The sequence below is a fragment of the Natrix helvetica genome (genome assembly GCF_964273705.1).
Source record: "Natrix helvetica genome assembly, chromosome: 10".
NCBI classification, from domain to species: Eukaryota; Metazoa; Chordata; class Lepidosauria; order Squamata; family Natricidae; genus Natrix; species Natrix helvetica.
In genome coordinates, this window is record NC_138561.1 from 1,794,458 (window position 1) to 1,806,757 (window position 12,300).

The 12,300-nt window shown below is 49.6% G+C and overlaps 1 protein-coding gene across 6 annotated transcripts in view; it reads left to right on the forward strand.

The window, feature by feature from the left end:
- Nucleotides 1-4,029: 4,029 nt before the first annotated feature.
- KIFC3 (kinesin family member C3) overlaps nucleotides 4,030-12,300 on the forward strand; it is a 46,716-nt gene continuing 38,445 nt past the window's right edge. For 2 of the 6 annotated variants that reach the window (XM_081963294.1, XM_081963293.1), the window contains exon 1: nucleotides 5,142-5,462. The gene's annotated coding sequence lies outside the window, so the exon portion shown is untranslated. Of the gene's footprint in view, nucleotides 4,914-5,141; nucleotides 5,463-12,300 lie in introns of those variants that run through there. The other 4 variants (XM_081963289.1, XM_081963286.1, XM_081963290.1 and 1 more) reach the window with 3 other exon arrangements.

Below are 12,300 nucleotides of genomic sequence, written 5' to 3' on the forward strand. Positions count from 1 at the left end.
CGGTGGGCAAGTGAATGAAACTGAAACCATATCCTCCTCCCAAGGTCCATGAAAAAATTGTCTTCCACGAAACCAGTCCCTGGTGCCAAGAAGGTTGGGAACCGCTGCTCTAGAGGTATTTTTGGTTATGGCAGTAATGAGAGGCCTCTGTCTCAAAAGTGCTTCTAAAGCAGAATAATTATTCCTCATATCTCCTCCTTGGATAAAATCCTGATGGTACCTGCAGCTATTTGCAAATGTGAGCCTGGGAAGTCGTAGCTTCTAATGTCTGCATCCGAGGCCCTCAAGAGTAGCTTTAAGTTGGCTACAGCCCTCCTTGCCACTTTGGCTCTTGAACTGCTGAAAGCACCACCATCAACCAGAGTCCCAACAGCTCACAACAGGAAAATGCAAATATTGGCCCCAGCTGGAGCTTGTTTGTAAATTTGCTGATGTTGACCCAATGGGAAAAAAGCCATCTTGGCACCATTCATCAGCTGGTACATAAAGGAATGGCAAAGTACCATTTCTGAGTGATGCCACTGTGGAGATAGGGGATCCCCACCAGGGGGAAATGACTCCTCACAGCTGCATGGAGAAAGAGCCCCTTCTAACCCTGTTAGTCTATGCTGTGTTTACTCAGCAAACCTCTTCCTTTAATACCACTGGCTTTTTTGCCTATTCAAGGCGCCCAGCTAGATGGCAACACAAGGTTGGCCTTGGCTGATCTGGAAAAAGTCAGCAGCCTCAGGCCTGTTTGGCTGGATAGGACAAAACCCTGAGATTAGAGGTTAGGCTACGAAGCCAAACAAAGATCAAAAAACCCAACCCCTCATGCCGGAAGGCAAAGGCAAAGCACTTCTGCCTTATTTCCAAGAAAAATACAAGCCGGGACGTGTCCACAAACACGTTGACTGGAAGGAGATGGCCCTGCAAGATAGCATAATGGTTCTGGGGTAGAGGAACTGCCTGGATGGCCGTGGGATTTACTGCTTCAGCTATGCAGGTGTAAGTCCTATTGCGACTCTGATCTGGATGCCCTTGAATGAGCCGAGTGGAACCAGCTGTGGCTCATCCCCACATTCTGAGGGCTTTGAGGCTTGCCCTGGATCCAGAGATGGCTGCTCTGAGATGAATGATCCAGCCACTTATGCCCCTTGGATCCGAGTCAGCCTGGGAGAGCAGAGTTTCCTCCAAGGTATCCTTTGGGGGGGGGGAGTGCTCTGGGTTCTGCGTAATGGGAGGAGCTCCTCCTTGCATCTCCTTCTTCTGGCTTGGGCAGCCTGAGTGGGTGGCCAGGCCTGCAGATGGGCTCCTACTGAAGGAAAGAGACCTGCCTGAGACATTGGCACACAGACACTCCCACAGTTGATGGGGAAAAGCACTTCTGTCTTCCAAGGCCAAGAATGAAAGGAATGAAGAGGCAGAATTTACTTAGCGGCTGTAAAAGCTTCGCCTCCCTTAACCTTCTTCACAATCCTAATAGCAAACTGTGACTTAGGTCTTCCATGCTCTATTTTCTACAGAAAATAAGCCAAGCACTCAGAAGCTGTTTCTGGGCTGGAAAAATTAAGGCCTTCAAGCATGACGTTATTAAACTGGCTTTCCTGAACTTTAAAACCACCATCCTTCTTCAGAAACAAAAATATAGAAGCATGATACAAGTTCTTACAGGGATTTCAATAAGTGATGTCCTCAGGGTCAGAGGGGGCATGGCCGGCTGCCATTTGGGATGAATACAATCAATGTGTCTTTGTAGCAAGCTCAACATTGACTGGGACATATAGAAATCGGTGGGACTTTTGTGGATCCCCAGCTGAGGAGGGCCAGCCAGACCAGCAAAGGAATTTCTCAGATTATGGCAAGAGGCAGCAGCAACATAACAATCAGAGACAGCAGGGAGAAGACAGAGCAATTGATACCCCTGGGGACTCTAGCTGGTAGAGAAGACCTTCCACGATTGCTAGGTGGGAATATTTCAGGTCCAAAAGCAAGAATGATATATTACATGGTGATTCTTCCAAGCTGAATTATTTATTCATACCCATAGACAAAATTAGAGAGGGGCTGACTTCAACCTCTTTCCGTCACACGTAACATTCATACTGAGTTACTCTTATTCCTCGGAAATGCACCCCTCCCTCCTCGGAATCCACCTCCTCGTTTCGTTTCATCACATCGTAAGAGTAAAAAGACTGAAATAACTGAATGTGAAAATTCTCGGATTTCTACTAGCACGTAACATTAAAAGACAGATAGAAGTGGCAAATGACAGATAAAAGTGAGAGAACTATTTCACTTCAACTGGGCCCAGCTTCTGTACTGCCTGTTCTTCTCCATTACCTGACCTTCCTTTCCTCATGCACCTGCCTGAAAGGGAAGGATCGAGACCCACCTGAGCTCCCTCACTTCCCCTCTACCAAGATCGTTCAGCAGTTCCTTTACAGCAAAATTGCAATATGGGCGCAACTAATTCACGCACACACACTGCGCTTTCCCCACTTTTTATAATGCGCTACTAGGACCACACTTCTGGGTTTGACAAGGGTTTGTCAAACAACATTATGCCAAACAAATGTTATTTAATTCTTTGACAAAATTAGTGGGCCAGTGAAATGCTGTGGATGTAGTGTACTTGGATTTCAATAAGGGATTTGACAAAGTAGACCACAACCTAATTAGATGAGGGAATAGAAGGGAAACTCATCAAATTAGCAGATGATGGTAAACTGACAGGAATAGCCAAAGCCCCAGAAGACAGTCTCCAGTGGTGGGATTCACATTTTTTTACTACCAGTTCTGTGGGCGTGGCTTGGTGGGCATGGCATGGCTTGGGGTGTGTGGCTTGGTGGGCATGGCATGGCTTGGTGGGTGTGGCTTGGTGGGCATGGCATGGCTTGGTGGGTGTGGCTTGGTGGGCATGGCATGGCTTGGTGGGTGTGGCTTGGTGGGCATGGCATGGCTTGGTGGGTGTGGCTTGGTGGGCATGGCATGGCTTGGTGGGTGTGGCTTGGTGGGCATGGCATGGCTTGGTGGGTGTGGCTTGGTGGGCATGGCATGGCTTGGTGGGTGTGGCTTGGTGGGCATGGCATGGCTTGGTGGGTGTGGCTTGGTGGGCATGGCATGGCTTGGTGGGTGTGGCTTGGTGGGCATGGCATGGCTTGGTGGGTGTGGCTTGGTGGGCATGGCATGGCTTGGTGGGTGTGGCTTGGTGGGCATGGCATGGCTTGGTGGGTGTGGCTTGGTGGGCATGGCATGGCTTGGTGGGTGTGGCTTGGTGGGCATGACATGGCTTGGTGGGCGTGGCAGGGGAAGGATACTGCAAAATCCCCATTTCTTCCCAATCAGCTGGGACTCGGGAGGCGGAGAATAGATGGGGGTGGAGCCAGTCAGAGGTGGTATTTACTGGTTCTCTGAACTACTCAAAATTTCTGCTACTGGTTCTCCAGAACTGGTCATAACCTGCTGCTGAATACCACCTCTGGTAGACTCAACATCATGACAGACTTGAACCCTATCCAGCAAAATGAAATTCAAGGGTGAGAAAAGTAAAGTTTTACACTGAGGCCAGAAACACCAAATGTGCAGGTACAGATTAGATGAAACCTGGCTCAATAGCATCGAGCTGGAGGCTAAAACATACAAAGACATACAAAGACCAGTTACAGGAATTGGGTACACCAGTCTAGTAAAAAAGATTAGAGGTAACACGATAGTTTCCCAATATTGAGGGGCTGCCACAAAGAAGAGGGGTCAGCCTAGTCTCCAAAACACCCGAAAGCAGGACAAGGAGTAATAGAAAGTTACAAGGAGAGATCCAACCAGAATAAAGGAGGCTAATTTCCTATTAGTGATATAATTTAATCAGACTTGTCTCCCGAATTTGCCATTTGAGGTTTTTAAGAGATTAGGCAGCCATTTGTCTGGAATCATGTAGGGCAGGGAGTCCACAAGTCCACAAGTCTTAAAGTTCCCAAGTTTGGACACCCCTGATGTAGGGGCTCCTGCTTGAGCAGCGGGGTGGACTAGAAGACTTCCAAGGTCCCTTCTAACTCTCTTATTCTCCAGTCTGTACACCCAGTAGCTGGATTCACACTTGATAAGCCTGGAGCCTGCAGTCACACAAAGTGCTCAGCCAGGAGACTTTCAACTTTGGCCTGATTTCCTGTGACTGAGCATATAGGTGTGAAGCTTGTCAGTTTCGGGTCTGTGCTCCATGGGAATCAGGAAAGGGCTTGTTTTGTTGTCAAATGTGACTATGAAACTCTCTTTGATGGCCTCTCCCCAGCAGCAGCTAAGGAATTACTTCACCGGCCAGTTGATAAACCAGAAGTGTCACATCTAAGGCTCCAACGCACGAAACCCAGTCAAATATTTGGCATTGCTTTTCTCCTGCACATACTTTGAATACCTTAAACAACAAAGGAAGCTCCTGGTTTAGCAAGGAATGTTCTTGAGAGCAAGGAGGAGAATCTTCTCTGATCCATGGTGTGGCTCATTCCTCTACCAGCTGGGAAGATGGAGCCCTCTGACCTCCTTTTTTCAGGCATGTTCTTTAGAACTTCAAAGGACCTTCCAGAGCCCTTCTGGCCATATTCTGAGCAACCCAAAGTGTATCTCTAGCTGCTCCATGTTTGTTGAGTGTGCGTGTGTGCCCTTTGCACACTCAAAATGGGGTTGCCCAGTAAACGATATCCGAGCGGAGGAGTCGTTTGGGGTTCAGGGTGTGGTGTGAACCAGGTCACAGACTGAATCATGACCGAGTTATTCACAGGCTTTGAGGCCGCCTGATCTTCCGTTCACTCTGCACATGCTCCAGGCACCAGGGCGCCGGAGCCCTTCCCCGGATTCAGGGTCTCAAGCGGGGGACTGGAGCTGTTCGGGAGGCGGCGGCTGCATCGTCGGTGGGGGACGAGCCCTGCCCTCCCCAGGAGGTTTGTGCAGATGGCAGGGGGGTCCCCTTGGGAAGAAGGGGCGGCCGGGCCTTCCCGGGCTCCAGCCTCAAAGGCAGCCGGGGGGACGCCGCTACTCCCCCGGGCGGCCGTCGCGGCTGCCTCGGAGAAGCCCAGGCGGCCCCCGGAGCCTCTCGGGCGGGCTCTCCGGCTGTCCTGGCCGCGCGGGAGGGAGGGTGCCGGGCGGGGCCAGGTGAGCCGGGCTGGCGGCGTTGCTCCGTCCCTGAGTGAGGGGCTTCCCTTGCGGCCCCTCCGGAGGAGCCCCGTCCCGGGAGGAGCGGCCTGGGGGGGGGACACCGCCTCCGCCTCCTCCTGCTGCGCCCCGCCCCCGCTCGGCAACCGGCCCGGCGGCATTGCTGGCGTTCCAGGCGGGCCGCCCGGCATGAGCGGCGGTTTCGGGCCAGCCGGGCGGCCGCGCAGCCTCTCGGCCCGGGCAGAGCGTGGTGCGGCGTCCGAGCGGCGGCGGGTGCGTCTCGGGGAGGCACGTGGCGCGGCGCGTCCTTGGCAGCTGCTGGCCCTCCGCTGCCGCCGGTGAGTGGCCGGGATGGGCTGCAGGGGAGCGGCGGACGCTCGGCCCTCGGCAGGCCGGCCCGGCGTTGGCTGGGCAGCCGCAGCGTCTCTCGGGCTGCCCGAGCGAGGCGCGAGGCGGGGGAGGCTGCGGGTGCAGGCGGGACGTCAGGAGCCCAGGGCCGCCCCAGCTGCGTCTCCACGGGGGACGGGAGGGAGGGAGCCCGGCGGTCGTGGCGGGTCTGGGCCGCTGCCCCGCCGGCGCTCTCGGCGTCTTGGGCGCCCTCTGGCGGCTGTCCGGGTGGTTGCGGCGGCTGAGAGGGGCCCGGGGAGCCTGGCGGGGTCGGTGGGCCTGCAGGGGCCGCTTCGTTCCTCTCCAGGGCAGCCGGTGCGGCCAGTTGCGCCATCGTTCCCCTTTCAGGGCCCGAATAACCGTTGGGCCCCAATAAGGAAAGCCGGAGGGTCCCTCGTCGTTTCCCGGTGAGAGAATCGGCCCCAAAGGGCGGAGAGGAAAGTTTGGAGCCTTTTGGCTCGAAGGAAAGGCTGGGAGGGGACAGCAGCCCCTTCTCTGGCGGGGCCGGGATCCTCAGTGAGCGAAGGGCGGCCTTCCCGTTCCTTGGTGGGACTCACATCCTTGTAGACCTCTGACTAGGATCTGCGGTTGAATAACCCAGCTGGAAGGGACTTTGGAGGTCTTCTAGTCCAACCCCCTGCTCAAGCAGGAGACCCTGGCCTATACCATTCCAGGCAAATGATCACGTGATGTCTTAATACCACTTTATAATGCTTTGGTAAGGCCACACTTGGAATCCTGCATCCGGTCTTGGTTACCACGATGTAGAAAAGATGCGGAGACTCTAGAAAGAGTGCAGAGAAGAGCAACAAAGAGGATTAGGGGACTGGAGGCTAAAACATATGAAGAACAATTGCAGGAACTGGGTACGTCTAATTTAATGAAAAGAAGGACTAGGGGAGACACGATAGCAGTCTTCCAATATCTCAGGGGTTGCCACAAAGAAGAGGGAGTCAAGCTATTCTCTACCTGAGGGTAGAACAAGAAGCAATGGGTGGAAACTAATCAAAAAGAAGCAATCTAGAACCAACCTAGAACTTTCCTGACAGTGAGAACCATTAACCAGTGGAACCGCTTGCTTTTGGAAGTTGTGGGAGCTCCATCACTGGAGGCTTTTAAGAAGGGACTGAACACCCATTTGTCTGAAATGGTAGAGGATTTCCTGTTTGAGGAGGGGGTTGGATTAGAAGACCTTCAAGGTCCCTTGCAACTGTTCTGCAAGTTTGTTCCACTGCGTTGAGAGGCAAGACAAGCACGTAATAAAATTTGCAAGAGTAGAACAACAAATGAAACAATTTTGTGGCCATTGCTGTGTGTGTGTGTGTGTGTGTGTACACATTCCAGTGTCAAGGCCAGCTTGGCTCTTGAGTGCAAGAGGTTGGCTCTTCTTTGTCTCTCTGAGTTCACTGACCTGGCTCAATGGCCTGGCCTTGTAGGGCAGAGGTCTTCAACCTTTGCAACTTTAAAACTTGTGGGCTTCAACTCCCAGAATTCTTGCTGGCTGAGGAATTCTGGGAGTTGAAGTCCACACATTTTAAAGTTGCCAAAGCTGGAGACCTCTGTTGTAGGGGATCCGGCCAGACCTTTGCCAGTCTTGGGCCCCATTTGTCTGAGTCAGGAGCCAAAGGCTCTTTTCTTCCATGTGCTTCGGCCCACTCTGATGATGGCTATGCCGCTTTCAGATGGCAGAAATCTAGCACAGCTGCCAGGCTCATTTCTCTTTGGTTGCTGCTAATGGTCTTCATTCTCTTGCAGAATTCTTGGGCTTCTGCCCAGTGGAGAATAAGGAAAATGTTTTTTCCGACCAGGTTCTTGGAGCCCATTAGAGTATTTATTTGGAACGTCCAGGCTTTCTTTGCTGATAAAATGTATGCAGGAAAAATTACTTCATTTACTTAGGCCAGCTGCTTTTGCCGAGACTGCCAGTAAGTGTGAATAAGCTCTCCCATCTTCCACAGACGCAGCGATGGCCTCTGGGCAGGCACCGTGGAGAGGAGGAGCAAAGGGTAGCTGCTGAGACTCTGGCAGGGCAGAATTTGGCAGGAGGAGGAAAACAAGAGGCCACTCGGTGATGAAAGAGGCTTTTGTGGTCAAACATACCTCAGGGCAGGGGGTACCTGGGGGTTGCCTTGAAGAGCTGGAAGTTTAGGAGCTCCTCCCAGTTCAAAATACAGACATTTGGTTACCAGGATGTATTTGCCAGGTAGCACAAATCAAGTTGGCATTTACAGAATGAGACTGGATGAAAGTAGTTGTGCTACCTTGAGGGAAAAAACATATTTTTATTCCTAATTGTGCATCTATTTGTTACAAACATTTTATACCCGAAAGCACAGAATCCAAGTAATAGCAGAACTAGTTTTTGGCAAAGGATCAACAATCATTTCAGACAATGCCACAGTCAGTGTCTCCTGTGAGTCTCGGCGTTGTGTAGGTGGGTGGATCAGGCTGCCTGGCAATTCAGCTCTCTAACCCCCCCCCCTCCCCCACCATCTGAGGAATGCCAGGTTTGTTTTCAGCCTGTAAAGAACCTGTGTGCCCAGGTAGATTGCCCGTATATTGAGACTCCGGATTTTATCTTCTAGTAGCTCTACTCTTCAGTTCTCTGTTAACTGACTCCTTCCTTCCTTCCTCTCTCTCTTCCCATTTTTCCTTCCTTCCATCCATCCATCCATCCATTTGCAACTCCTTCCTTTCCCTCCCTCCCTCCCTCCCTGTCAAGGTCTAACTCTTGCCCTCTTCATGCGGGCTTTTCTCCTCCAGAGTCCAGGAACTTCCCAAGTTCTGAAAGGACCCTCCCCCTCTGCCAGACCCCTCCTCTGATGACCTTACACCAGAGGCTCTGGCCCAGAGTTCCCTGGCGCAGCTCCTAGCAGGTTTCCTGGCTGTTACCTTCCCTCTGTCCCTTTTGGGTTTGGCCCTTGGTGGTCCTCACCTCTTCCCAGGGCTCCTTTAAGGAGTAGGAGGAGGGGCCGGAGGAGGGCCAGGGGCCTTTGGGCAACAGAGAGGGCTGCAGTTGCTGGAGTCTATTTTTAAGCTGTCAGCAAGCGTCCTCTGTGTCGAGGTTCCTGTTCATTTGCTGGGGTTCTTTTTGAAAACCACCAGACTCATTGTGGGGTAGCAGCAGGGAAGTCCCCCCCCCACCCCGCCCCCGTGTCTTCCCAGGGCACTTCGCCTGCTTTCTAGGGAAGCCAACCTTAATCCATTTGAGTTGGGTTTCAAAGGCTTGTTGACAGCTCCCTGGCTTGCCTTCCCTTTCTTTCCCTTTGAGCCAGGGGGTTTCTGTGCTCCTCAGCCGATCCCACCAGCCGTGGAAAGAGCACCGCAGCTGAGGGTCGTGAGCCACGGAGCCTGGCAGCATCTCTCCGCGTGGGCAGATTTTGTTGAATGGTAACAGAGCTGGGATGAAGAGGGCTACAGCTCACGGAGGCCTCTGCTTTTACATAATGAGATTTGTTGATAGGAAACGGTGTGAATTGTCTCCTAAAACTCTGAAGCCCTGAACAAGTCTCAGTCAAAGCATTTGGGGGCTCATTTTGAGGGAAAGCCATGCTGGGATAACTGGCTGGACCCGCAGCTGGGTCTTGCGTCAGCGAGGCAGTCAAACGTGCATGCATCAGGCTGATACACATCGGCCACCACCCAGGGCTCCTTGCATTGTATTGTCTAGTGATGTATTCTGAGCACACAACAAGGTGCAGAAAGCCTTGGGTGGGATCCAGCAGATCACCTTTCCTAGGTGGGATCTGTCTGCTCCTGTTGAAAGCCCCCCTTTATTTCCAGGACCCCGGCAGGAGGCTTCCTTTAGAACAGCCTGCCTCCTGAGACAAGGAGGGCTCCAGCTTTGGGTCTTTTGCAGGGCCTCGGGGGACCATTTTTGGGTGCAGTTGTTGGTGCTGGGAATCGCTCAGTAATAACATCTGTACTAAATGCCATCTTTATTCATTGTATTGTCATTGTGAACAGACTGGAGTCTTGCATTGAGTGTTAAATGAGTCCCACAGATGCATCTTTCATTCTCCTTCCCCATCAATCACACACTTTGCTGCTCAGGCGTGGCCTTGACTTTTAAAGTCCTTTTCTGCCCTCTCAGGTTCAGTCTTTTGCCAGGTTTTGTCTTGTCATTACGCAGATTCTGCTTCTTTTTTCTGATGTTTCTTCAGCCCTAAGTGTCCCAACCCCAGAATGCAAAGTTTGCTTGTCTCTCTTGAGCTGAAGTCCTTTGCTACCTTCCTGGGCATTGCTGTGCCTTGCACAGACTTTCTCTGCCCAACAGTGTGACACTTCCCGCATGGCTCCTCCGTCTCCGTGGTCCTCAGCTGTGCCATGCGTGAGTCAACTTTGCCTTTCTTACGAGGCTGCCATCCCCAAATGCCTCTCTTGGGCCTCCTGCCAAAGCTCACCTTTGGTGCCGGCCAGCAGTGCCTGGACTCTAATGGTAGATGACGCAAATATGTCAGATTATTTAGGCTTCTGTTTCTCCCCTTCGGTTGTTTCTCTATCTTAAAAGATTCATGTACAACGATTGTGTTATATAAATCATAATGCCAACCACGTGATAGCAATTAGAAAGGACCTCCTCACCTCACCGGGTTGTTACAGGAAAATAGGAAGAGGGAGGAGTATTAGGTATGTTCCCTGCTTTGAGTTATTTATAAAAATAATAACAGGGTAATAAATATATAGTTCCAATGAAGGAGGATCTGCCATCTCCCAAGGCAGCCGTTAACCTTGATCCCCTTCTGAAATCTCCGTTCCTGGACTTTCAGTTCTTGGTTGAGCCTTCCTGAACAATGCTGAGAAAGTCTGTATTGTCTGTTACTCCCCTCTCTCCCCTCCTCTCCAGGGTTAGCATACTCAGGCCTGATAGTTTTTCCTTCCAGGCCCCTGTTTCCACCTGAAGTAAAGAGAGGGAAAGTAGAATGCAAAAAAGAATACAAAAAACAATTCCTTTGCAAAGGAATTTGAAAGGAATAGGACACCATCCAGCAGATCTAAGAAGAAGGAAAAACAGAATGTATTAAAATATATAGGGCCAGGTTATTTGTGGGACTGTCTCTCCCTGAGGCTATCTGCCCATCCTGCTAAGTTAGATAGGTAGGTTGGCTGTACCCCAGGCCCCCTCCCTTAAATGTTGACACCTGGTGGGCCATGGGGCCCTGCCTTCTTGTCTCCAGCCCTGCCCTTTGGAACAGCCTCCCACTGGAGATGGAGGAACCCTGCTTGGACCCCACAGGACCCCTCCTGTGGAAACCTGGCTCTTCCCACCAATACTGGGCCAAGAGGGGGTTGAATTGTAAGGATGCTGGGCGGGGGGAGGGCATGTTTTAAATTATGTTTTGTGGATTGTTGTGAGCAACTTAAGAGTCCTTGTTTGAGGTAGGCAGACATAACAGTCCAGTAAGTACCGTAAGTAAGTTAAGTAAGTAAGTAAATAAATAAGTAAGCAAACAAACAAACAAACAAACAAATAAATAAATAAATAAATGTTTTAGGTAGTATTGGGTTATTTCAGAAAGTAACTACCATTTTTAAAATATTTAATTTCTCTAGAATATTTATCCAAACACCATTACAAAGAAAAACCTTTAAAGAAATAGAAAAGAGACAACCTCAAACAAACTAAAAATATAAATGAGAGAAAAAAATAGTTTACATTTTTCCTATCAGTATTCACTGGTTTACTAATAAATACATTACTATCCTTTAATTAGTAAAGTTTAATTAGTAAGAAATATGCCTTTTCTAAAAGGAATATTTCTGACAACCATTGCTTGACATCAGGAATAATGTCACTTCTCCAATTTCTTTTAGCGACTTCCATGCTCAATACAAACATAATTCCTGATAATCATATTCCAAAGCTTTGGTGTATAGTTCAACATTACATTAACATTTCTAACATTTAAAAACTTTCCCATAAATTTTCTTGCATTAAGAAACTCTCCCCCCCAAAAAATCAAAAGGTCACATGACCAGCCAGTGACCATCAATTTTTTGGCACCTCCATAGCAAATCTGATGTCCATCCATAACACAAAATCTTCAAAAGTTTGTAACAAAACCATAAAAAGCTGATAATGTGACTTAAAAAGAAAGGAAGAAAATGATACAAGGTAGTATTTCTGCCATGCAGCAAACAACCTTTTAGCACGTCATCATCATCATTCTAGCCATTGTCCACCCGTTGCAGGACGAAGGTCTGTCCAAATGCAAATAAATAAATTGAGAAGGAATGGAAAGTTTCCCTTCCACCTTCTATTGAGGTGCAGACCGTCGCCCCTCCTTGTTAGCATATCTCCACATAAGAAATAAAACCCGATAACATGTTCTAATTAAAAACAAAACTTTAATATGAAAATAAAATAAAACAAATCTATCTGATTGTTACATTTTGGCAAGAGCAAATGTCGCCCACCTTCTTGGCAGACGAACAGAAGAACAAAAGTACAGAAGTCTCTGGAATGTGTGATGTATTAAGAAACGTGTTAAGAAGCATGCACAGTAAATCATTGTCAGATAAGGCCTATTACCTGCGCAGTAACACTTCAGGACAGCTAGCAAACAATTAACGCAGTGACATAAATAAAAACTCAAATTCAAAACCTTTATTGTCAATGCACAACATGTGTATAATGAGATTGGCTGAGCCTCCCCCCAACACAAACACACTCAATAACTCAGTGAAAGAAAGAAAATCCCTAACCCAGTAAATCATACTAACAAACACACAATCCTCTCTCTATATATGTGTGTAACATTACATTATAGTATATTCCACCAATATGAA